The sequence below is a fragment of the Microtus oregoni genome, unplaced genomic scaffold, assembly GCF_018167655.1.
Source record: "Microtus oregoni isolate MIOR12 unplaced genomic scaffold, Mior012 000007F_ref0000211, whole genome shotgun sequence".
NCBI classification, from domain to species: domain Eukaryota; kingdom Metazoa; phylum Chordata; class Mammalia; order Rodentia; family Cricetidae; genus Microtus; species Microtus oregoni.
The window spans coordinates 59,508,231-59,534,786 of NW_024543066.1; the positions used below are offsets into that span (position 1 = coordinate 59,508,231).

Consider the following 26,556-nt stretch of genomic DNA (forward strand, 5'->3'; position numbering starts at 1 on the left):
CTTCATAAATCATCATTTCCCTATATGCCAAGTCTGTCTCTTCTGTATCCAGAATCAGTTCTTTGTGTCTCCAGAAAAATATCCCTGTCCCCTTCCCTTGTTCCTGTCCCTTCTCCGTCATCCCCTATCTCCTATATCTCGTTCTTACTTCCTGCCCTCTGTTCCTCTGGGGAAAATAAGTCTCTTATGTGCTACGAACTTGGTCTTGGTGTGTCATGATTTGAAACTTTACCTTTCAGTGGGTGTTCAGACCCTGCAGAAGAAATGGGGTTCCCACAGCCCCCATGATTGCCAACTCTGTCTTTGTGATGTTTGCTTCACCATACACCCCAGGTGATCCTTAAAAATGAGTCTGATTGTGGAGGTGCGGGCAGGTCAGCCCAGCACACAAAATGTGATGGCTGCAGGGGCAGGAAATTGATACTACCCTGGGCTACATAGCAAGACCCTGTCCCACACACAATTATTTCAATTGTGATAAATACACAAATAAACTTTCAGCTATTTTAGAGTTGCCCTTCACTGCCGTAAAAACATTTATATTCTTCAGAGTCCTCAGGATGTACATCTTTCATCCTAGCATTCAGGAGACAGAGACAGGCAGATCTTTAAGTTCCAGGCCAGCCTGGTCTGAATAGTGAGTTACAGGATAGCCAGGGCTTCTCAGAGGGAAAAGAGCCTTCACAGTAAACAGCTAAAGAGATAGGTTTTTGGTTAAGAGCACTGACTGTTTTTGCAGAGGATCCAGGTTTGATTCCCATCACCTACATGGAGGCTCACACCTATTTAACTCCAGATCCCGGGGATCCTCCTCCTTTTTCTGATCTGCACAGGCACCAAACTACCATGAGGCCTACATATATGCTATGTGATGTGTGTATGTTTTCATATTGTGCTGGATAAAAAATGGTAAAAGTGTTTCCATTAAGACTGAAGACTTAAGTTCAATGTCTGGAAAGATATAGGTAAATAGTAGCAGATAGTCCAGAGACCTTAGTTAAAACCAAATACTAATCTATTTATTTATTTAGTAATGTTTTACCCTTGGTCTTTGGGCTATCTATCTATCTATCTATCTATCTATCTATCTGTATATCGACTCTGATTATCTACTCTGGTTCTTAGTTACTCAAGCAAGTGTTTGGTGTGAGTTCCTACTTGTAGAGTGGGCCTTAAGTCAATTCAGACCCTGGTTGGCTATTCCCAAAGATTTGTGTCACCTTCTTTTTGTCCTTCATATTTTGTAGACAGGACATTTTGTAGGTCAAGGATTTTATGACTGGGTTGGTTGATGTCTGATTTTCTCTTTCAATAGTGGTCAGAGTACCCTGCCTCATCCAAAAAACTAGAACATAGGGATGCAGGCACCTCCAGGACGTTTGAACCCCAGGTCATCTGGGATCAGGCCTCCCTGGACTCCACACTGGCAGAGTCGCCTTCCCAGCCCATCAGGACTCCGCGGAGAAGCCTAAGTGAGCTTTAGGGTCAGGTTTTTTGCAGACACGAGCAAGGACGCGCAAAGGGTTGGTCACCCCAGGTGTGTGCTGGAGCCTTGTCTGGACGATTGCGAGAAAGGCGGCGAGGGGTAGGTGCCAGTGCTCAGGGAGTCCAGACAGGAGGGAGATGGAAGAACTTGACATGGGGTGGAGAGGGACCTTCAGGGGTGAGGGTGGTCTGGTGGTGGGATTGGAGACTATGTAGAGGGATGGACAGTGGCGAGGATGGCCTGGGGTGAGATTGGAGAATATGCACCGTGGACCTGCTCCTGGACTTTAAGACAAAAACTCCAGACTTTAAGAAATGTTCTCATTACTCCAGGAACTAAACTCCTAAACATATTTTATATGAGGCCGAGGCTTTAAATTTTCCTGGGAAGACTGAACACAGATATAGAAGTTAAGAGAGAGAGGGAAAAACAAAGCAGTAGGAAGAAGTTGTCTGCCTTTTTAAACAGGAAAGATCAGGGTAGAGCGCGAACACAGTCCCCCACTAACAAAAATTATGCAGTCGAGTTTCCTGCATTTGGGGAAATAGCAGGGGTCAACGCACCCCAAGTGCAATGGTTGGGCCTCACCCTGAAAAAACGACCTACGTTTTTCATGGTATCTCCTCTGCCAAGTAAGTATGCTTTGCTGTCCTGCAACCCAGACTCAGCACAACCGGCTCTGCACTCTGAACACACGGTCACTTCGCCACGCATACTCCAGGACCTAATTGGACGCGCACCCCATTCCTTCGATTCGATGCTCCCCGTGGACCAGCTCACCCTTCCACACTGCGCTGGAAATCCAGCGTGTTTCCTCAAATGGTGCTGATGCGACTGTCCCTGCGCGCTCCTCATCTTCATAGACCACGCCTCCAAGCAGCACCCAGTGGTGACATCACAGGCATCCTCTTTGCCCCTTTTGCTTGGTGAACTTTCTTGAATGCAGAGAGCTGGATGGAGTGTTGCAGGATCAGAGACAAATCATCTTGAATTATCTCCAACTTCCAAATAGTTGATGGCTGCTCACCGCCACGGCCTAACAGCCCTGTCGCTGGTTTCCCTGTGTAGTGACAGACCCCTATCTTCAATCAACACGAAGTCAGAGAAGTCAGCAGCTAGTGAGCCAGCCTCAACCAAAAAAAAAAAAAAAAAAAAAAAAAGGAGGAGAAGAATTGTTGTCTAACAACTGTATCAATTCATTTAGTGAATACTGAATTTAAAACATGCTTTGAGAGGGATGTGCTGTTCCCGAGTCAGGGTCTGGTGCATGTTAAATACAGGAACCACAGGGAGAAAAAGTCTGGAGTACAGTAGCAACCTAGATTTTGACAGTTGCCAAAAAGTACTCTGGCTTTCAGGCAGAAAATTCCAAATTTCAAGTCTTTCAGAGTTTTCTCATTAACACAGTACCTAATTTCCTAAGGAATAATTTCTGAAAGCCAATACCTATTTTCTTTTTGTTTTCATTATTTCCTAGTAACAACTTTCTTTTTTATTACTTTATAAATAATACCAATCAAAATTTTCACTCCCTTCTCATCTATCCCTCCAGGTCTAAGAGAGGGTAAGGCACTCTGCCCTGTGGGAAGTCCAAGGCCCTCCTCCCTCCATCCAGGCTTAGGAAGGTGTACATCCAAATAGAATAGGATCCCAAAAAGCCAGTCCATGCAGTAGAGGCAAATCCCAGTGCCATTATCATTGGTTTCTCATTCTGACCATTTGTCAGCCACATTCAGAGGGGCCAGTTTGTTCCCATGCTCGTTCAATCCCAGTCCAGCTGGATTTAGTGAGCTCCCATTAGCACACTGTCTCAGAGGGAAGGCCAACCCCTTGTGGTCCTGACTTCCTTGCTCATATTCTCCCTCCTTCCACTCTTCAACTGGACATTAAGAGCTCAGTCCAGTGCTCTGATGTGGGTCTCTGTCTCTATCTATCACCATCGGTCTCTGGACGACGGTCTATGGTGATATTAAGATAGTCATCAGTCTGCCTACAGGAAAAGGGCAGTTCAGGCACCCTCTCCTCCACTGCCCAGGGTCCTAGCTGGGGTCATCCCAGTGGACTTCTGGGGACCTCTCCAGAGCGAAGCGTCTTGCCAACCCCAAAATGGCTCCCTCAATTAAGATATCTTTTTCCCTGCTCACATATCCATCCTTCCTACATCTCAACCCTCCCCCTCCTCCAAGCTCTCCACAGCCCTCCCCTTCTCCCTTCTCTATCACCCATTCTCCCTCTTCCCTTCCTCCCAACCACCCCCATCCTCATGCTTCCAACTTATGTCTGGCCATCTTCTATGATTCCAATTTCTAGGAAAATCTATATATGTTTTTCTGTAGGTTCACCTTATTACTTAGCTTTTCTAGGATTGTGAACTGTACGCTCTGTGTCCTTTGTTTATAGCTAGACGTCGCTAATGAGTGAGTACATACCATATTCATATTAATGGGTCTGGGTATTCACACACAGCATAGTGTTTTCTATTTCCATCCATTTGCATGCAAAATTCAAGATGTCATTTTTTTTTAACCACTGAGTAGTACTCTAATGTGTATATGTGCCACACTTTCTGAATCCATTATTCCATTGAGGGGCATCTAGGTTGTTTCCAGCTTCTGGTTATTATAAATAATGCTGCTATAAACACAGTTGAACAAATGCTTTTGTAGTATGATTGGGCATCTCTTGGGTATATTCCCAAGAGTGATATTGCTGGAACCTGAGGTATGTTGACTCCCAACTTTCTGAAAATCTACCACACTGATTTCCAAAGTGGTTGCACAAGTTTGCATTCCCACCAGCAATGGAGGAGTGTTCCCCTTACTCCACATCCTCTCCATCATAGGCTATGATTGGTGTTTTTGATTTGAGCCATTCTGACAGGTGTAAGTTGTTTTGATTTGCATTTCCCTGATAACTAAGGAAGTTGAACATGTCCTTAAGAATCTTTTGGCCATTTGAAATTCTTCTGTTGAGAATTCTCCGTTCAGTTCAGTAATTGGGTTATTTAGAATTGTAATGTCTAGTTTCTTGAGTTCTTTATATATTTTGGCGATCAGACTTTTGTCTGATGTGGGGTTGGTGAAGATCTTCTCCCATTCCATAGGTTGCCCTTTTGTCTTAATGACAGTGTTCTTTGCTTTGTAGAAGCTTCTCAGTGTTAGGAGCTCCCATTTATTCATTGTTGCTATTATTGACTCTGCTACTGGGGTTATATGTAGGAAGTGGTGTCCTGTGCCCATATATTGCAGGCTACTTCTCATTTTCTCTTCTATCAGGTTCAGTGTGGTCAGATTTATATTTAGGTCTTTAATCCATTTGGACTTACTTGAGTTTTGTGCATGGGGATAGGTATGGATCTATTTTCATTATTCTACAAGTTGAAATCCAGTTATGCCAGCACCACTAGTTAAAGATGCTTTCTTTCTTCCATTGTATAATTTTTGCTTCTTTGTCAAAAATCAGGTGTTCATGGGTTTGTGGATTAAATATCTGGGTCTGTGAATCGATTTCATTGGTCAATGTCTCTGTTTTTTATGCCAATACCAAGCTGTTTTCATTAGTGCAGCTCTGTAATAGAGTTTGATGTCAGGAATGGTAATGCCTCTGGAAGTTCCTTTATTCTGTAATATTGTTTTGGCTATCCTGGGTTTTTTGTTTTTCCACAGAAAGTTGATTATTGTTACCTCAAGGTCTGTGAAGAAATTTGTTGGCATTGTGATGGGGATTGCATTGAATCTATAGATTGCCTTTAGTAGAATTGCCATTTTTTTTACTATTTGATCCTACCAATCCAGGAGCATAGGAGATCTTTCCATTTTCTTGTGTCCTCTTCAATTTCTTTCTTCAAAGACTTCAAGTTCCTGTCAAATAGATCTTTCATTTCTTTGGTTAGTGTTACCCAAAGATACTTCATGCTATTTGTGGCTATCGTGAAAGGTGATGTTTCTCTGATTTCCATCTCTGCTTCTTTATCCTTCGTGTATAGGAGGGTTACTGGGTTTTTTTGGGTTTTTTTTTTGTTTTTGAGTTGATCTTGTATCCTGTCACATCACTGAAGGCATTTATGAGCTGTAGCAGTTTTCTGGTAGAGTGTTTAGGGTCACTTTTGTACACTATCATATCATCTGCAAATATTGAAAGTTTGACTTTTTCCTTTCCAATTCGAATCCCCTTGATCTCCTTATGTTGTCTTATTGCTATTGCTAGAACTTCAAGCACTATGTTGAAGAGATATGGAGAGAGTGGACAGCATTGTCTTGTTCCTGATTTTAGTGAAATCGCTTTGAGTTTCTCTCCATTAATTTGATGTTATCTGTTGGCTTGCTGTATATTGTTTTATTATATTTATTATTATTTTATATGATCCTTGTATCCCTAATCTCTCCAAGACCTTTATCATAAAAGGTGTTGAATTGTATCAAATGCTTTTTTGGCATGTAATATAATGATCATATGGTTTTTTCTTATAGTTTTTTTATATGATGAATTACATTGATAGATGTTTGTATGTTGAGCCAGCCCTGCATCTGGGATGAAGCCTACTTGATCATAATGGATAATTTTTGGATGTGTTCTTGGATTCGGTTTGCCATTTTTTTATTGAGAATTTTTTCATTGATGTTCATGAGTTGATTGGTCTGTAATTCTCTTTCTTGTTTGAGTGTGTGGTTTTGGTATCAAGGTAACTGTAGCTTCATAAGAAGAGTTTGACAATGGCTCTTCTGTTTCTATAATGTGGAACACATTAAGGAATATAGGTATTAGCTCTTCTTGGAAGTTCTGGTAGAATTCTGCATTAAAACCATCTGGCCCTTGGCTTTTTTGGGGGTGGGGGTTTTGATGACAGTTTCTATTTCCTCGTGACTTATAGGGCTATTTAAATTGTTCACCTGGGTCTTGATTTAATTTTGGTATATTGTATTTATCTAAAAAAATCCATTTCTTTTGTATTTTCCAATTTTGTGGCTTATAGGCTTTTGTAGTAAGACCTAATAATTTTCTGAATTTCCTCAGTGTCTGTTGTTATGTCCCCCTTTGCGTTTCTGATCTTGTTAATTTGCATGTTCTCTCTGCCTTTTGACTAGTTTGGAAAAGGGTTTGTCTATTTTGTTGATTTTTTTTTTTGAAATTTTATTTATCATGTGTACAACATTCTGCTTCCCACATACCAAAAGAGGGCGCCAGATCTAATTAAAGACGACTGTGAGCCACTATGTGGTTTCTGTGAATTGAATTCAGGACCTCTGGAAGAGCAGTCAGTGCTCTTAACCTCTGAGCCATCCCTCCAGCCCTTTTGTTGATTTTCTTAAAAAAAAAAAAAAAACTAGCTCTTTGTTTCATTGATTCTTTGTATTGTTTTCTGTGTTTCTATTTAGTTGATTTCAGCCCTCAGTTTGATTATTTACAGTCTTCTACTCCTCCTGGGTAAGTCTGCCTTTTTTTTTCTAGAGCTTTCAGGTGTGCTGTTAAGTCTCTGGTGTGAGCCTTCTCCATTTTCTTTATATGGGCACCTAGTGCTATGAACTTCCTTCTTAGCACTGCTTTCATAGTGTCCCATAGGTTTGGGTATGTTGTGTCTTCATTTTCATTGAATTAAAGGAAAACTCTAATTTCTTTCTTAATTTTTCCTTGACCCAGGAGTGGTTCAGTAGTTGACTGTTCACTTTTCACAAGTTTGTAGGCTTTCTGGGGGTTGTATTGTTGTTAATTTCTAACTTTACTCCATGGTGAGCCGATAAGACACAGGTGGTTTACTCCAATTTCTTTGTATTTGTGGATATTTGCTTTGTTACTAAGTCTGAGATCAGTTTTTGAGAAGGTTCCACGAGGTGCTGAGAAGATGGTTTATTTCCTGTTTGGGTAGAATGTTCTAAAGATGTCTGTTAAGTTCATTTGACTCAATACATCTATTAGTTGTCTTATTTCTCTGTTAAGTTTCTGTCTGGTTGACCTGTCCATCTCCTACTATTAGTTTGTGGGTTTGAGTTCTAGTTCTTTTGCATATGTGGGTGCTTTTATATTAGGGACATAGATATTCAGGATTGAGACTGCATCTTGATGAATCGTTCTTGTTATGAGTTTAAAGTGTCCTTCTTCATCTCTTCTGATTGATTTTAGTTTGAAATCAATTTTGTTAGATATTAGGATAGCCACAACTGCTTGTTTCTTAGTTCTGTTTGATTGGAAAACCTTTTCCCAGCCCTTTACTCTGAGGTAGTGTCTGTCTTTGAGGTTGAGTTGTGTTTCTTGTAAACAGCAGAATGTTGGATCCTGTTTTTGTATCCATTCTCTTAACCTGTGCCTTTTTATAGGTGAATTGAGTCCATTGATATTAGGTGATATTAATGACCAGTGGTTCTTAACCCGGTTATTTATTTATTTATTTATTTTGGTGGTAGTGTTTGTGTGTTTCCTTTCTTTGAGTTGTTTTGGTGGAGGGTTATCAGATGTCTGTGATATAGTGGGTATTGTTGGCTTCCTTGTGTTGAGGTTTACCTTCTAATACTTTCTGTAAGGCTGGGTTTGTGGATACGTATTGCTTAAATCTGTTTTTTTCTTGAAATAAATTGATTTCTCCATTGATGGTTAAAGAAAGCTGACCTGGGTATAGTAGTCTGGGCTTGCATCCATGGTCTCTTAGTGTCTGCAGCACATCTATCCAGGACACTCTGGCTTTCAAGTTCTCCATAGAGAAGTCACATGTAATTTTGCTAGGTTTACCTTTATATGTTACTTGACCTTTTACCTTTGCAGCTCTTAATATTCTTTCTTTATTCTGTATGTTTTGTGTTTTGATTATTTTATGGTGAGGGGATATTTTTTGATTCTTGTTTTTTGATCCAGTATATTTGGTGTTCTCTAAGCTTCTTGTACCTTCATAAGAATATCCTTCTTTAGGTTGGGAAAGTTTTCTTCTATAATTTTGTTGAATATATTTTTGAGCCTTTGAGCTGAAATTCTTCCAATACCAATTTTCTTAACAAATATCAGGTAAAAAGCAGGGTGTGTTTGAAGAGCAAAATAAAAAGTGTTCTTTGTTTCTTTGTGGGATGACAAAATAAGTCTGGTGAGCTATATATTTCTCTTGTCTACCTCTGACTTTTTCCCGACATCTTAGGGAGGCTGCAGTGTCCTTTCCACTCTCCGAGCTCCATCATGCCGCCCAAGGATGACAACAAGAAGAAAGATGACTGAAAGTCGGCCCAAAAGGACACAGGCCCAGTAAAAAAGTCTGGTGGCAAGGCCAAAACGAAGGAGTGGTCCAAAGGCAAAGTTCAGGGCAGGCTCAACAATCTAGTCCTGTTTGACAAGGCTCCATATGACAAACTCTGTAAGGAAGTTCCTAACTGTAAGCTTATTACTCCAGCTGTGGTCCCTGAGAGACTCAAGGTTCAGGGTTCCTTGGCCAGGGCAGCCCTTCAGGAGCTGCTTAGTAAAGGGCTCATCAAGCTGGTTTCAGAGCACAGAGCCCAAGTAATTTCCACGAGAAACACAAAGGGTGAGGATGCCCCAGTTGCTGGTGAAGATACATAAATAGGTTCAATTTATTTAGAAAAATATTTTTTTAAAAAAAATAAAAATGCACGTTCTGGGCTGTAGGGATAATCAGAGCCTTCCCTGCAGTGTTGTGTGGGCTCCACGAGAGGGCAGGCATAGAGTTTTACAGGTTGCTCACATTCACCTGGTGTCTAATTAAGGCCAGGAATATCTGACTCAGACATTGATATTCTTCCAAAAAAATACTTTTGGACTATTGGCAAAGTATGCTGTTTTATTCTAGTCAGCACAGTGTATTTTCCACTTCAACTTAGTGGTGTAAAGTTTACCCGTTTTATTAAAACCTGGTCTGTTTCCTGCGCTTTGGTGACTTGCTATTAATAATTTTCCTTTAATAAGAAAGGATTCTCACAGTATCCAACCCCCAAGTAAACCAACGACAATAGGAGGTGGTTGTACACAGGTGTCCCCCTCCCCATCACACCTCATTCCATCAAAAAAATTATACAAATTGACTTTGCTGATTTCCCTACCAGACAGCATGTGACAGGCAAGTTAATAAATCCCTTAAATACAGGAGCTAAGGTTTTGCATGGGCTTTGTAAATTCTAAGAATGTATGAGTGTGCTCTCTCCAGTTGTCAAGTCAGCACACAAGTGGCTGTCAATATGGAAAGTTGTTTGTTAAAAGCCTAAAGGCCATCGTCCCTGGTTGGGATGGAACCACCAACCTTTCAGTTAACAGCCGAACGCACTAACCGATTGCTCCACAGAGACAGTGCACAGATGTCTGACAGGTCGCCTTGGTGATCCAGGCGTCATGGCAGTGGCCACACCTGGGATAAGAACAGGTCCATGGCGGAGCATCCGGAGCAGGAGGCCTCAAAGCCAAAGGCCCTGCCTCACGAGTGTCCTGCCAAAGCTTCCCCAGCTCCCGCGAAAGTTTTTAACCTGGATACTCGAGGACACTGAGACCTGGCCGTCACCCGGAGTACGTGGACTCCATGGACTCCACGCTGGCAGACGCGCGTTCCCGGCGCCCAGCCGGACTCCGGGAAGGAGCCCAAGTCCGCTTTAGGGTCCGGTCCTTTGAGACCCCGAGCAGGGACGCGCGAAGATTGGTCACCCCAGGTGTGTGCTGGAACCTCAGTGGGACCCGTGTGGGAAAGGCGGCGAGTGCGGTGCCAGTGCTCAGGGAGTCCGGACGGGATGGAGATGGACGAACTTGACCCGGAGTGGAGAGGGACCCACGGGGGCGAGGGTGGCCTGGCAGTGGGATTGGGAGCTATAAACCGCGGAGACCAGAGGAGGTGGAACCCGGGGGAGCCCCAGGGTATATCCTAGCGATTTCTTTGAACTGAGCTAATGCAGTTGGAAGCCAATTTAAGTTAGGAAGATAAAATGACGAGGGGTGTTTTCTTTTGTTTGGAATGAATCAGAACAATGGCTTTCTACCAGAGGCTTCTGTCTTTCAGCTAGGGGTGTGCTGGTCCCGAGCCCGCGTCTGGTGCATGTTAAGTGCAGGAACGAATTAAGGAAAGTCTGGAGTCTCAAGCCAAAATTTAGGACATAGTTTCCTACAAGTGCTCCTGAACATTAAGACAAAAACTCCAGACCTGAAGGGATGTTCTCATTAACGCAGGACATAATTTCCTAAAGATGCCAATTCTAAGGCCGATGTTTTTGTTTTCTTGACAAGGATGGGCAAAAATACAGACTTTTTTTTGGGGGGGGGTTTCGAGACAGGGTTTCTCTGTGGCTTTGGAGCCTGTCCTGGAACTAGCTCTGTAGACTTGGCTGTTCTCGAACTCACAGAGATAAGCCTGCCTCTGCCTCCCGAGCGCTGGGATTAAAGGCGTACAGCAAAAAGAAATGCAGAAAAAGAAACATATAAGAAAGAAAAAGAAAGGAACGAAGGGAACCAAATACGAGAAAATGGCAGAAGCCGAGACCACAAACGAGGTCGCAAATTAATAAAAATTATGCAGTCAAATTTCCCTAATTTGGCGAAATCACAGGGGCCAGCACAACACTAGTGCAATTCGGTCACCCTCGCCTGAATAAACCAAAGCCCTGTTGAGAGTGCTCACTTAGCTGGGTGAGTGTGCTTTACTTCCCGAAGTCATGACTCAGCCCAAAAGGGCCTGTGCTTGAATACATGGTCAGTTGGCCGCTCAGACTTCAGGACATCCCTGGACGCGCACCTGATTCCTGCGCCCCGCTGCCACCCGCGGATCACCGTTCCATTCCATGCTGCACTGGAAATCCCTAGCCTTTCCGCAAAGCCTGTGGATGCAGCATCCCTGCGCGGCCCTCATTTGCATATACAGCGCCCCCAACCGGCGCCCAAGGGTGCCAGCACACCCATCCCATTTGTCCCTTTGGCCTGATGGATTTTCATCCTTGCTGACAGCTGGATGGAGCGTTGCAGGACCAGAGACAAATCATCTTGAATTTTCTCTAACTCACAAATAGCCCAGGGCTGCTCACCTCCATGCACTAACAGCCTTGTCGCTGGTTTATGTACCCGCAGACCCCTATCTTCTGCCAATAGGAAGTCAGAGAAGCCAGGCAGTAAGGGTAGCCAGCCCTACAGCAGAGGTCTCCAGCTACCCTCGAATCTGCCTACCTCATGTCTCCACCACTGCATTTTACAAGGCTCTTGATGTATGGATTTCTCTGTTCTCTTCTACAGAAACACCATGAGACTGACACTAAGTCTGGACATGGTATTTGGGGTGACCCCAGTCTGTGTTCCTGGTCCAGTGGATCCACTCTGCCCTCTCTCGGACTCCTCAGGCTCCTGCATGTGTATCGTGCACACATGTACAATCAGGCATAAAAACACATACACAAAATAAGTAAGCAGTCTTTTCTGTGTTGTGTTTGTGTGGGATGGGCAGGTGTGTGTGTGCCATGACTCGTGTGTGGAGGCCAGCGGACAGTTTGCAGCAGTCGGATCTCTTTCTGCTGTGCCTGCTCCATGGATCAAGCTCTTGGATGATCAATCCTGACAGCAAACCCTTGCCTGCAAGCCCTCTCTATGTCCCTTTAAAATCTCTCCCTCTCTGTTCTTCTCTGCCTCTCTGCATTCCTCCCACAAGACCCCACCCCCACCCCAGACAGGGTCTGTCTACATAGTGATGGCAATAAGAGCTTTGTGCCACCGTGCCTGACCCCCTTAAAACCTCTTTAGTCCACGTGCAGACATAATACAGCAATTTAAGGTTTTCAGATGATCGTACCGTTTATCATTGCATCATACACAACAATTTCTCTTCTATAGTGTGTTTGGGTTAAGACACCTCAGCCCCTGGCATCCATATACACAAAAAGTCTGGAATGTTTGAGTGGAAAGTTCCACCTCAAATCCCCTCCTCTGGTAGTTGCCTCAGTCGAGACTTCACCTCAGAGAAAGCCTGCCAAAGGGTGACCCCTCCCTAGAGATGCTCAAGACTGCTCCCACAGGGTGTTTAAACTGCCCCCCAGGGACAAACTTGTGGTTTCTCTCTCTTATTTCCTCATCTCCTCTCTGAGGCCTGAAAGGCCACCAGAAGCATTAGTATTCATTCAAAACATGGACTTTTTCTGTATCAGTTTGATTTGGACTGATTTGGATTATTGTGTTCATGGAGAGGTTTGTTTTGTCTCAAAACCTTTTCGCAATGTTTTTGAAACAATGACTGGAGAGAGGTTGGGATTCTAAAATGGTTACTAAATTCCCAGAGAAGGGCAACAGAAACTGTCCGGACCCTCTTGTTACTGATGGGAAATACTTCAATCCACCCAGACATGGTATCTACCAAAAACCAGGAAATATTTAACCCGTGTGACTGTAGGCATATGAGTAAAATCAAGCTGTCACTCAGTCCCCAGAAGGGAGCCCATAGCCTGGTGGGTGGGAAAAGGGAAGCTACGATACTTGGACTTGGAATCTGACTTTTGACAGATTTTATAAGAGGCAGTGATAGTTTTTAAGAACTCTAAGTCCTCCAGACTGTGTTGGAGGTGAGCCTTGACAACGTGAGACAGAGCCTGACTATTTGGATGAAGAGTTGATGTAGGTAGGACAGAATTGGCCAAGTGTCAGTTGGTGCCTGTGAGAATGTGGGCCGTACTGTATGAACCCCCTGAGGTGATTGAGGTAAGTCTGGGCCTGGAAGGCTGCTGCCCTGGCTGCTTGGTCAGCTTGGTTGTTTCCCTTAGAGATGATGGAGTCTGATCCCTTAGAGATGACTAGATTCTGATGAGACCAGCAGTGAATAATTCCTATAGCTCTGGGGAGATGGGAGGCCTTTAACATGGCCATAATGTGGTCTAGTTAGTTATGGATCCTCCTTTTGGGGTAAGAAACTCTTGCTCTTTCCAGATAGCACAGACAGCAGGGCAAATAACAAAGCCAAGTTTTAATCAGTGTGGGAAGAGAGGGGACCCCTGTGACAACCTCAACCTGATATCTGGTTTATTAGGAGAAGGGGAAAGTGGGAATCTTTTCTTAATAAAAGAAAATTATGGACAAGTCACCAAAGCACAAGAAATGAACCAGAATTTAACAAAACAGGTAAACTTTACACCACTGGCTAAAGATATCCATACAGCAGAATGACCAAAATGTAATTTATAATCACAAAACCCTAGAACCAAGTTATTTCAAAAACCACTTGGTGTGGAAAGACCAAAATAAATCCAATAAACCACCAGCCTCTGTCATATTTAGAAAGGAGTTCAGGTAGTGACTGTTTTGGCCTCTGCAGGTGAGTAGCATCTGTGAAAGGTGCAGGGAGGCTGGTTAACTCCCGAGCTCTTCAGAAGGAACCCAGAGCAGTTTGCTTCCTCCACAGGTACCCAGCCACCATGGAGAGAAGTGCCATTGAGGGCTATCATGTGCTTGGGGAAAATACTGCACCTGCAAGAGTAGCATCGATCCACAGACGTCTCAGTGACTGCCCTCACCACCTAACCAAGGTACAGATGCATTTACTCGGTGCAGCTCACAATACATAGGCGTTGGAGAAATCACTTCTGCAAGACAGGCCAGTCAGAAGGAAGCCTCCCAGTCTGAAAAGGGCAGAACTTGACAGAGACTCTGGTGAGCACCCAACATCAGGCACATGGCTCGCTGTGATTGTATAGTGGTTAGTACTCTGCATTGTGGCCGCAGCAACCTCGGTTCAAATTCCAGTCAAAGCAATCGTTGTCCTTCCTGTCTGGTGTGCTGTTTCTTGCCACCATAAACCTACACCTAGCTAATGTCTTGACACAGACTCAAGTATTTTTAGTTAGAGTCCCACTGACATGGAGGAACTCAAACACTATTGGTACAGTTTGGAGCTTGGAGTCTTCACTGTCAAGCACGCTGTTTCAGGTGGACTCACAAAATCACCTTCACTGTCAATCACCCTAAGCCCCAGGGCATAGTAAGCACCATCTTTGAGCAACACCCCTACACCTGGATTTGGTCATGTCAGCATGATGCAGGGTCTGAATGTTCCTATCTGGTATTTGTCTTAGTAATAACACATTAGTGGGAAAGCTTGTTTTCTATGTCCTGCCCTCCCCTTTATGTGTGCTCCCTGTGCCTAAGGGTCCTGAGCCATATCATCGAAGTCCGAGGTTTTCAAAGAGACAGGAAGGAGCCTTCTTCTAAAGACTCTGAAGAAGGTGGTGTTGAGGATTTGAAACTTTGAAGCTCGAGAACCAGAAAATTCCATCCTTGCTCCTTCAATCCATCTGGATTGTAGCCACTTATGACAACCCAGCATCCATATCTGGTGCCCAAGAAGACACACGGTGAGTTCTCCATGCAGTGGTTCTGAGATACTACCAACAAGTCCTGAAGTTCTCTCTGGTCTTCTGTCTCTCCCACCTGGAACATGCAGAGAAGGTTCCTGTGGAGCCTCCTCTAACTGCACAACAGGGCTCAGATCACTCTTGCCATCTCAGGGATAAGGTACCCTGGAGACAGTGGCCCTTCAAGACTCTCCTGGGCCACCCTAATTATCATCTGCCACCAACTCTGCCACCCATTTCTCCATCTCTCAAGGCAGATCTCCCACCTAGGGTCTCCATGCCAGTATCCTGATAAGAGAGTTGTCTCCCTCTTTCTGTCTCTCTCCAAACAGCTCCCATGTAGCCCAGGCTGGCCTCCATCTCACCCTGCAGCTAAGAATAACCTGCAAGCTCTGCTCTCCCTGTCTTCCTGGATGTCAAGGCATGTTTACATAGTGCTGTAATGGAACTTGGGGTTTAATGTCTCCTAGAGAAGCCCTCCACTACCTGAGCTCCCATCCTGGTCTGTCTGTCTTCTTTGAACCAGAGTTTCTTAGTCCAGGATTGTCTGGAACTCCTGATCTTCCTGTGCTGTTACCCCCAACACTGGCATGACAGGCTTGTGTCTCACACATCTTCCTTCCAGTCAATGAACAGCACTCCAGCATCCCAGGGTCTGGTGTTGGGTCACTATCATGAGAATGTGGACATGAGGGAGGTGAATGACACTAACTACCTGGGGTGTCAGGCAAAGGTGCATTCCCACAGGCACACAGTTATTAGGCAGCATGTGATTGTGTGCAGGTTTTCCTGTTTACTTGTATGTGGGTGTGGGTGTGTGTGCTTGGGTCTCCATCACTAATGATTCCTCTAGATGGTGCACACTGACCTCTGGGTGCCACTACTCTTTCATCAGTCTATTGATTCAAGGTTAGGGCCAAAATACTCTTTCTCCAACTGTTTGCTTTCCGTATCTGAAGCTCACCTGGGCTCAGTGGATCCAGGTAGACCTGCCAAGAGCTAGTCACACCCTCTCTACCAACCTCATAGCTTGAGTGAGCTCTAGTGACACTCTGAGTGAAATTTTCATCACTTCCTATGTGTCTTCTCTATGTTTTGAACCCTCCAGTCTCTAAAAGTCTGAGGATCGGCACCAGTGCTCGTTCACTTCAGAGATCTCATCTTTTCTACTCCCTTTATCCTGAACTCATTTCTAAGAATCCTTTGTTTCTCACGTTACTTGAGTGTGGATCTTAAGGAGGGAAAAGCCATCCCTGGGCAGCGGTTGGGAAGTGATCGTTCAGTTTCTCACATAACACCTGAGAAGCAGAGAGCTAGATTTCTGGCTTTAGGAAGACAATGTGCCTAAAGGCTTCCCCGGTGACCCCAGAGAGGCTCTTTAAATGGCACCTTAGTTTCAGGTCACTTTTGGGTGAAGTAGTTAGCAGGGGTTAAGAGCAGTATCATATGACATCAGCAGTCCCCCACCTGGACATTCTACTGTATCCTGGAGAGCCTGGAATTCTGTGATGTCACCTGTGTTGTGCAACGCCAACTGCCCTTGAGGCATTCGTTCAGTGCCTGTGTGGTTCACCACAGCCATGCTGACACGACTGAACAGGCTGCTTGGGAGACAGGATGGAGAGCGCAGGGAGGCCAGAGAGAGGCACAGGGAAGATGGCCTTCAGTCTCCGAGTCACACATCAAGGAATAAATGGTTCTGGAGAAAGCGCAGTGAGTCCTGGGCAGGGCACAGGGATTCCTGAAGGATGAAGGCTTAAGTTGATCCTTTCAGGAGTGGACTCAGGAGGTGGGAGTTCCTGGGAAGCGATGTCCTCTTCTGCTTTTCTGAGTTACTAAAGAGCAGACCCAGAGTCGAGGATTTCTGATGGTGTGTATGGCAAAGAGCCAGGGATGGTCAAGGCTTCAACTGCTGTGCTGAGGGCCCTCTGCTTTCCCTCGGCCTTGGCGTGGGAAGCACAGAAGGAACCACAGTGGTTCCAGTTCCAGCCCTGCCCTTCACCGTCACTGGATTTCTTTTGCTTGTGTGTCACTAAAGAGGGAGAGTAACGTCCCCCAGACAAGCTCCCAAATAAATCACACACAGAGGCTTCTTCTTTCTTCTGAATGCCTGCCCTTAGCTTGGCATGTTTCTTGTCAGCTCTTCTTGAATTAAATTATCCGTACTACCTTTTGCCTCTGGCTTTTTATCTTTCCCTTCTGTAAATCTTACTTCCACTCTTATTCCATGGCTGCTGAGTGAGTTGGTGAATGGCCACCTGAGTCCTTCACTCTTGTTCTAGGGCTCCTCGTTATTCTCCTCTCAGCGTTCACCTTTTACTTATACTCTCTGCCTGCTAGGCCCACCTATCCTTGCTTCTGTCTCCCTATTGGCTGTCCATCTCTTTATTAGGACCATCAGGTGTTTTAGACAGGAACAGGAACACAGTTTCACAAAATAAACAATGCAGCATAAACAAACTCCCACACCTGAAAATAATATTTCCCAACATTGATGGACATATCGAGCAACAGTGATTGAGGATGGAGACATGGCTTATGGGTCTCAACTAGAGGATAGCTGTCTACTCTGTGAGGTCTTCAGTGGGTTCCATGCATTCCCTCTTCCTCAGGCCTCTTTTAGGGACTTAACATGGTCTCTCTTGGCCCCGTACCATCTAACTGTACAAATTCACTGATGTTTATCTACCTACAGGAAGTACTGTAAAGGCACACACCTCAGCCTCCCACACTGAGCAGGAGCAGCAGATGAACAAGGTTGATGAACTGAGCCTTCAGCTCCAGATGATGACCAATGAGAGGAATGAACTTCGTGAAATCCTGGCCAATTATACCAAAATGACGTGAACAACAGGTAGTCATTATGTCCAGTTCTCTGGTGACTGTCTTGACCCCCCTATGTCAACCCCAGCATTCCTCATGTCACCTGAGGCTGTACCTCCAAGGTGTCCTCCTTCCCAAACTACTATTCCCGAGTGCATCTGGGAGGCAGAACTGAAGCCGGGGTAGGAGTGAGATGGGGACACAGGCTGTTCTGCTTCCTCCCAATGAAAAGCAGAGCCTGCGTCCTGAGTCACATTCTATGGATGGAGCACCAGTGTGTGAGCTCACAACACGCATTTCAAAGAGGCCTTGACAGGTGTTGGCTTGTGGGATATGCTGGGTGCTGAGTTCACTGGGAGTCTTTGTATTTGACTGGGGAATTTCTAGCTGGTTGCTCTGGAAGTTGGGCCTGGTTTTATTGTTTCAAGTCAGTGTGTGACTGGAAGGCCTGGATCTCATCCTGGCACCTCTCTGCCCTTGTTCCTTGTACTCTGCGATAATGCCACCTACCTGCATGTCTCTGGCATCCCAATTTTTGTGGATTTATGTGTGTGAAGAGTTAACGGGCCCAAACATTGCCAATATGGCAGTGGCAGATTTTACCCTTTTCACTTCTCTCTCCCTTGGTAAACATTAAATTGAATTCCTAAAATTTGTCCCCACGGTTTATACCCTTGTTTGGCCACTGACTCATTCCTGAAACCAAACACCAATATCCAGCAATTAAAATTCATTATTTGGCTATTATGGCTTAGCTGTCCAAACAGCTCTCACCAACTCATCCTAGCAAATATTTCCCCTTATCTCCTTAAAAACCCACAGTTGAAAAAAATACCCATTGCTTGTTTTCAGCTATTGCCTGATACAGAGGAAGGCACCCCCCCAATTCTATGAATGCTCTTCTGAGTCAATAAATCTCCTTTGTGCTGTGGTGTCTGGTGTGTTCTGTACTGTCTCTGAGGGGTTCCCTGACAGTGTGTGTGTTCGTGTGTGTATCTGTCCAGATCCTGTGAGTCAGAGATTGGTGGCAGGGCTGAGGATCTGTCTGACTCAGAGTCTCGGGTGATATAAGTGCTGGAGTCCCACTTTGAGCATCCCTGCCCTCATTCTTTGTGCTCGCCTTGGTGACTGAATGGAATTCCCTGGGGAGTTTATAAAGTCATTGTACTATACGGTCTCCTCCATGGAAATCCTGATTATGAGTTCTGAGTATCCTTTTGATAAAAGGAACACAAAATATACATTTTTTTCCTGAAGACAGGAGATATGACATCACAGGTTTCAGGTAGGCCAAGACCCATCGCACAGACTCCTGGGACATCTTATAAAGAGCTAGTTTGTTCCTCCAGGCTGACTGAGGAAGCTCATGTATCCCTGTCTGTCTTCCTCTTGACACTCTGCCTTTCTGGCCCTGGGGCAGCTTAGCAAGTCTAATAACATCAACAGGTCCTAGTACCTAGGACTCAGGATGTGACATCCGGTGCACAAGTTATATCCAAGACATGGCCTTAATTCATATGTCGATGGGGTTCTGATGTTGATGTGTTCATGGGGTTCTTTCTTCCTGGTCCCATGCTCTACCACAGGTTGAATGCTGAGCTTGAGGAGCTGAATATTGATCATCAGAAGGAGACGTCAGAGCTGGAGAATTTCCCCAAGGAAATTAGTGAGGCCTCTTCCAAGTGCAAGGAGCTCACTGAGAAGACCAACTCCTACAGGTGAGTGTCGTCTGATTGGATGGGACCCCGTACTTGGGAAGGACAGCTGCTGCACTTGTTTCTCTTTGAACCAAAGTGAGGGCTGTTGCTCTAGCTTGTTTACCTTGTACTTGTTCTCCCAGACTGATTTCTCCCAAGTGGAAGGAGTCACAGAGCCCCTCCCAACATTGTCTTCTCAGCTTCCAGATCTCCTAGATAAAAAACATGGTTTGCACCATGAATGGACTCTGAGAGGGACTTACAGAGCCTGTTGCTATGGGAAACAGATGTGGAATGTATTCCTCTTGGGTACTCTGCCCTCTCTCAGACCATGTTTGCTCTATACCTGATGATGTTTTCCCAATACCATGATCAGTGTTGGACCGGTGTGTGTTAGGGTTGCAGAATCCTGCTCTCAGAGGTACATCACCTTGGTGACACTGACATAGCTAATGTGGGCTGCAGTCTGGGGCTAGCTGAGGACATGGGACCTTGCAGGGAAGGTGGTATTAGTAGGTAGGAGTGGCAGATGGAGGTGACTGGAGCTCATCATTTTCTGTGATGGTTAAGCACGATCCACAGCCGGCTTCTGAGGGAAAGGACACAGATGAAGGAAAAAGTGGGCATGTTGAGAGAGGACAACAGAAAGCTGCAGCAGGAGCAGACCTACCTGCAAGAGTCCTGTGAGGAGACAAAGTGGCTCTGTGAGGAGGCCCTTGAGAAGATCTGTGACCTCTTGACAAAGCAGCAGCAGGTAAGCTGAGGCAGCAGGAGCAAGCTGCCCACCTATTTAACCACACACACACACACGTACATCGTCATGTAACCGTCCCCTCAGTTACCCAGCTGACCACCTCCATTCCATCTAAGAGTTCACATCTGGGATCCTTCACAAGTCTTCCTAGGGAGTTCACCTCTGGGAAGACACAACCTGACTGGCAAACAAACCATCCCGTTCTGGTAGAAGCTGCAGTTCTTTGAGGGAGATTGGTAAATCACATATCACACACCTACATGTCAATACAGTAGGAAAGGTTCTATGCTGGGAGCCACATAGGGAGAATCCCAGAGCTTTGAGTGAGTGAGGACAAGGGCCTGTGGATCATTTGTTTGCTTGAATGAAATAATTTTGTTCTGTTTAAGCTACCAGGCCAGAGCCCTTTGAATCTTCTGTCTCCTCACAGGTAGAGCTTCCTATCTTTTTCTGTCTCATCTTATGCTAACTGGGTTGCTTGGTAAGGAAGAGAAAGGACTTAGTGTTTTCTCTTAATTTTTACTACTTTGGAATTAATGAGTTTTGTAATTAAAAAAATCAATCCCCAGAGCTTTTTTGAAAGTAAAAGTAGACATTTTCCTTTCACCGAACTGAGGTAACCTCCCAGGAAATGTCCTGATTGTCTCATTGGCTTCACAACAGTCAGTCTCTTTGCTGACATGTGATGCTCACTCTATCATGCGCATGCTTATGTCTTAGTACAGATCCCTCATAGTTGTACAGAGAGCTGCATTTCAGAACAACACTGTGCTGACCTCACTAGGCTCCTACTGACTGATCTGGGGCTATTTTCATATTATATGTTCTGTGTCATGGTCCAAAGTTGTTGGGTCATGACCATGGGTCAGTCTCATTCTCTAGTGCTATCAAGGTCTTCTCTGGAGGAGCCTGGGTAAGGTCCCTTAGGAGACTATAAAGGGTAAGCTTAGAGCTATCGAGAGGCTTCATGTGCAGTGTCTTCCGTTGGGACTTGGTCTTTTGTGGTCAAGGTCAGGTGTGCAGAGGTTTTCACACCTGTATGATCAGTGAGTCTTGAGATGAAGAACTTTCCTGGAAGGGGAAAGAAGTTCAGACTAGGGCAGAAGCCTGACTGAGTCTAAGAGCAATGAGAGACAGTACCGAGGACCTGCTGTCTCCCTGCAGCAGGAAAGGTGCTGCAAAACTCTAGACTTCTTTGCTTTTCTGGGTTCAAGAAGGGTGTGTGTGTGTGTGTGTGTGTGTGTGTGTGTGTGTGTGTGTGTGTTCGTGTTGTGCTTTTATGTATCTTTGTGAGTTTCAGAATATGTGTTTGAGACAATATATGTTTGTTCACTTATAGAATGATGGACATCTTTAAGGATGACGGAGACCAGTGATAATAGAAAGTACTGTTCCTGCTCTGGTTAGCATTAATTTGCATCAGCTATAAATCACATGGAGCTGCCAATCTTTTGGCATGTCCATGCAGCTACCTAGAACAAAGGACCATAATACTGAACAAACTAAAAGATTTTCAGGTGTTTGTAGAGGCATAAATATTCATCTGCAAAGATATCCTTTGCAGAAAACCAAGGTAATGCAGGACATGAAGGTGAGAAAGAGGGTGCTGAGGCAAATCAAGGTGCCTGAGAGCAGGAAAGCCTGGTTGAGGATGTGTGTCCTTCTCTGCTCTGGGTGAAAGGTGACTGTCCACTAACGACTTCTGTATCCTGTTTTGTTCTCCTCATCAGTGCCTGCTGCCATTTTCCTTTCACCTTTGTCTAATCTTGACTCAGTTAACTTTGTCACTGGATCTTGGCCTAGATTTTGTCATTAAAGAGATGCTGAACTGCAGAGGTGTCTCCCCCAGCAGAAGTCCCATAGCCATGCTGAGCTGTGAGAACAGGCTGTCTTAGTGCAGCCCACCCAGGCTCATCATCGTCTAAAGCACTCACTGCATGTTGTGTCTGCAACGCTCAGAAGCTGCTTTCATTCCAAGCTTCTTTACACTGAGACAAATTTGGCCTGATGGGGGTTGGCAGCAATGAGGACCCTCAGTTATTGCTAGTGGTGTAAAATGGTGTAGCCCTATGAGAAGCTATGTATAATTTTTCAGAAACATGGATTGCAGTCCCCAGATGGCCCAGTGTTCCCAGAATGAGAAGTAAGGGTTCACAGAGAATCTAGGGGACACCCGGGTTATAGAAGCATTCCTCAGAGCACCAACAAACCAGAAAATATTCAAATACCCATCATTGATGAGTAAACATTCAATGAAGACAAGCCCTTCCATGGAATATTGTTAAGCATGAAGCAATACATGCACTCATTAGGCCACGAGTCAGCCTTCTTCTCTTACTTAGACAAATTCCTGACATAATCATCTTACTGGATGCAAAGGTTTATTTGAATTCTGTTTGTAGAGATTTTCTGGTTTTCTTGAACTCATTTTGCCAAAAATGAGGTAACCTGTGGTTTAGAGAGTTCCTGTGTTTGGAAGCTGCCATCCTTGGAGCCACAGGGAAGCACTGAGTGAGAAGAATCGGCTGGTCCACCATCAGGCAGTGGTCCTGGACCACGGAACTAAGCCTTTAGTCAAACTGGTAAACTTGTATGCAAGCTCAGATAACTGATCAAGGAACCCTGGCATCCACCATTGGTGGCCTGGGTGTACAAGGCAAGCACTATATTGACTGCTCTGCCCACTGTGTTTTTCTCCCAGGGACCAGGCGTGCATGTGGTGCATAGACACACAGGCAGGCAAAACCCCCACACATATAAAGTAGACATATAATGAAAACTCATCAAAACAGAGACAAAAGACAGAATCCTCACCACATCACCACACCCCTGTGCCTGGTTTAGAATACGGGGGGAGAGGGTGTGGGCTAATGAAAGTTAACTCTCTTCTTTATAGGATCCCAGGTGATCTCTTCTTCCATATTGTTAGCTAGGAACTACACATGTGGATGCAATGCAGTGTGCTTGTATGTGAGCATCCATGTACTTGTGATGATCAGGATTGTGTAAGTGTGTTTGTTTGTGTTTGTGTACATGCGTGCACACACGTGTACGTGGGTGCAGACAACCCTGAATTAAGAACACAATCTTCTGATGAATAGAAACATCAAAGACTGGAGAAACACCTTCGATTCCTAAGGAAGCAGAAGGAACTGGTTACCCATCTAATGGACTTGGCAGGAAAGCAGCAGCATCGCTTCACTGAGTCCCAGATGAGGTAGGAGCACGGACTGACAGAAGCAGTTGTAGTCTAGTGGATTCTCTGTTTTGTGGTCTCTGACCTGTTTGGGTTTTAGTCTATTTGGCAAGGCTCACACCCACATCCTGGTACAAAATACCTCAGAATATGATTTGGCTAATCACCAGAAACTTTTGTCCAGGAAACCATATGCTTGGTTATTATTCTTCTGAGGATTGTGTCCCCTCCTTCTCTTTTGAGAAACAGGAGGTCAACTGTGAGGGACAGTGTGTCCTCTGCCAGTTTATTTTCCTTCAGGAACATCACATTTACAGAGAAGTTTCTAGTCTTCTTGCTAACTTGGATGCAGCACACTCCTGCTGATTGCAGGCTCTCTGCAGGGTTCATCAGTTTCCTGTGAGAAGATTTATTCTGGCCATAAACAGATTAGGAGTTGACAAATTAGCCCCATGCACCTTGTGGGCTGTAGGGACAATCAGAGCCTTCACTGCAGTATTCTGTGGGCTCCAGTAGAGGGCAGACATAGAGTTTTACAGGTTGCTCACATACACCTGATATCTAATTAAAGCCAGGAATATCTTTACTGAACTGTGACTCAGATACTGATATTTCTCCAAAATAATATTTTTGGACTCTTGAAAAAGTGTTGTTTTTTCAAGCCCAGCACAGTGTGTTTTTTCAGTTCAACTCATAGCAGTTTTTAAACGTTGAGAAAAAATCCAGCCCAGGGTGACTCTGATACTTTTCCCTTGGGGAAGCAGTCAATGAGCTCAGCTGAAAGGTGATGCTGGGTTGTCTAGCTGGTGGGGACTCAAAAGCTGACATGGCAGGGCCCCACCAGGCCTGTGTCCCTGCTGCCTTCCTCCTCTAGGTTTGAACATCTCCAGCATGAACTGGAACAGACCACAGCCCAGGAGGAGAGCCTCCTGCAGATGGAGCTGCTGCAGCAGAAGCGCTATGTGCCAGGCAAGCGAGCCACCATTGAGCCCATTCCCACCAACCAGGGGTTCACGGTGTGGGTTTTCTCCCTTGACTTTTCCATTACTAGGGGTGAATAGCCCTGATTTTGTTCTTGCCATTGCCCCAGAGAGACTCTTTCTATGTCTGATTTCCATTTCTTTTCTGACAGCACCTCGTTAGAGAACTGAGAAGCCCAGAGGAAACCAGAGACACCTTGAAGGCATGACATTCTACACTCCAGGATCCAGGCCTCCTCTGAAAAAGCCAAGTCCCTTTCTGCTGTGAGCACAACATTGAGGCAAATACCAACCAATCAACAGAGGATCCAGCCACAATCTGATTCACCTCTGTTGGCTCACAATTTTCAGAGAAAAGACTGCATTAGAAATAAGCTTGAGATTCAGAGGACATCCCACAAATTACTCATAAGCAGAACATCTATCACCAAGTGGTCCTAGTGTGGGCAAAACATCATGGAGGGAGATATGTGGGTGAACAAGAGTCATTCTGTCAGCTACTGTCAAGGCTTTGGCAAGCTGACTGCATATGTGATGTGAAATCTGACAAGGAAGACTCTGTCACACTGCTATCCAGACAGACCACACCCTAAAGCCCAGGTTTCTCTCTCTAGCGCAGAGCTGACGCTGACCCCATATCACACACAAGTGTTGGTGATGATAATTCACTACAGAGACTAATCCACTTGCTCGTGTTTCATGTTATTGATTTTCTTTTTCTTAAGGAATATTTCAAGGGAAAGTAGGAATTTTGGTTAATTTTATTTGGTTGGTTGTTTTTGGTATGTTTTAGATTGTTTTGGTTTGGTTTGGTTTATATCTTAGTATATCTGTGCATTAGTTTTTTTTGGTTTTCTTCATTTTAGTGTAAGTTTTTGTTATTTCTTTTATTTTTACCATTGTTTTAATAGTTTGCTAAGGTTACACACTGTCTTTAATGATCGCTGTCTTAAAGCCCCCATTGAATAAAATGAATGTTTTATGAATAAAAAGCTATTTCGAACTTTGCACTCTTAAGAGTCTTCTTTATTCAGATGAGCTGTCACAGTCCTGTAAACCCACAACTCACAGGCGTGGATCTGTAACTGCAAGTTCCAGGTAGCTTGGGCTACACAGTTATTTTCCAGTCATGGCCTGCACGGGAAGATGGCACCTCGGATATGGATACAGATGGCACGGCCTGCTCCATGTATGCCCACTAGTGTACATAAAATCTAGACATATTGCATCCCAGAGATCATATATTTAGCTTCAGTAGAATGTGGTACACACACTGTACAACATGTTCATGACATCATCATGCAGAGCAAACTGAAGGGAAACACAACTAACTGTAGTCGGAAGCTTTTCTGTGTTCTGCCCAGTCCCGACTGCTTATAAAGTATATGCTTTATTTAGGTAGGTCTCCTGAGACAGACAAAAGTGCTCTTAATGCATGAGCCATCTCTCCAGTCCCTGCCTTTGACTTTGTCCTCCCAGTCATATGTGCTCTATCAGTAGATTGGATCACCTCCAACCAAAGACAGACATTTCTTGAGACCTGTAGGGACAGGCAGATGAAGCAGGCATGCTAATTGTTTTAGGCTGCCACACATCCATGCAGGACTTACATAGGTTCTGGACCCAGACCCAGCATCGCTGACTGTCTGATTGGAATGTATTTCTTCACCTCTCATCTAGGCTGACAATACAGGTTAGGACTGTCTAATCACATGCATAAAATGAGAAGACCCTGCTGGGGGCAAAGGTGGGGTAAGGAACCCCTCTTGGTAGTCTAAGTAAGCAATATTATGAGGAGCCTTATGACTAGCTGGAGTAAAAGGAGCCTGTATCAGTGGCCACATACCTCCTGTGGAGAGTGTTTCTGTGCAAGACTATAAAAAATTGAGAGAGATGGTTGATAGGTAGGTAGATAGATAGATAGATAGACAGATAGATAGATGATAGCCCAGTAGTAGGTACCCAGAGACATAGGGTAAAATATTTTTTTTATAAACTAGTAGTGTTTGATTTTATCCTAGGTCTCTGGACTGTCTACTACTGGGCTATCTACTATCTCTCTAACTATCTATCTATCTGAAAGACCTCTAGAGCAGGGAGACTCTCAAGTCTCAGGATAACACGACCCCCCAGGAATTCACGAGAGACCATCCTTGCTGCAATCACACGAGGTTTATTCACAGGACAGGAACCAGTGCACTGGGGCCAAAACTCATTTCCCATGCAGGGGTAGAGAGTTTGACCCCGAGTAACTGGGAGAAGGAGTATTTAAGGGAAGAAACTATCCAAAAGGGGTAGGGAGGGTGTCATTTGAAAATTCCAAAAATACCAGTG

The 26,556-nt window shown here is 44.7% G+C and overlaps 1 non-coding gene across 1 annotated transcript; it reads right to left on the reverse strand.

Annotated features, from left to right (window-relative positions):
- Positions 1-1,961: 1,961 nt before the first annotated feature.
- On the reverse strand, positions 1,962-2,126 carry LOC121451161. Its single transcript, XR_005974692.1, has one exon. It is a non-coding gene; the product is annotated as a U1 spliceosomal RNA (small nuclear RNA).
- Positions 2,127-26,556: the final 24,430 nt, after the last annotated feature.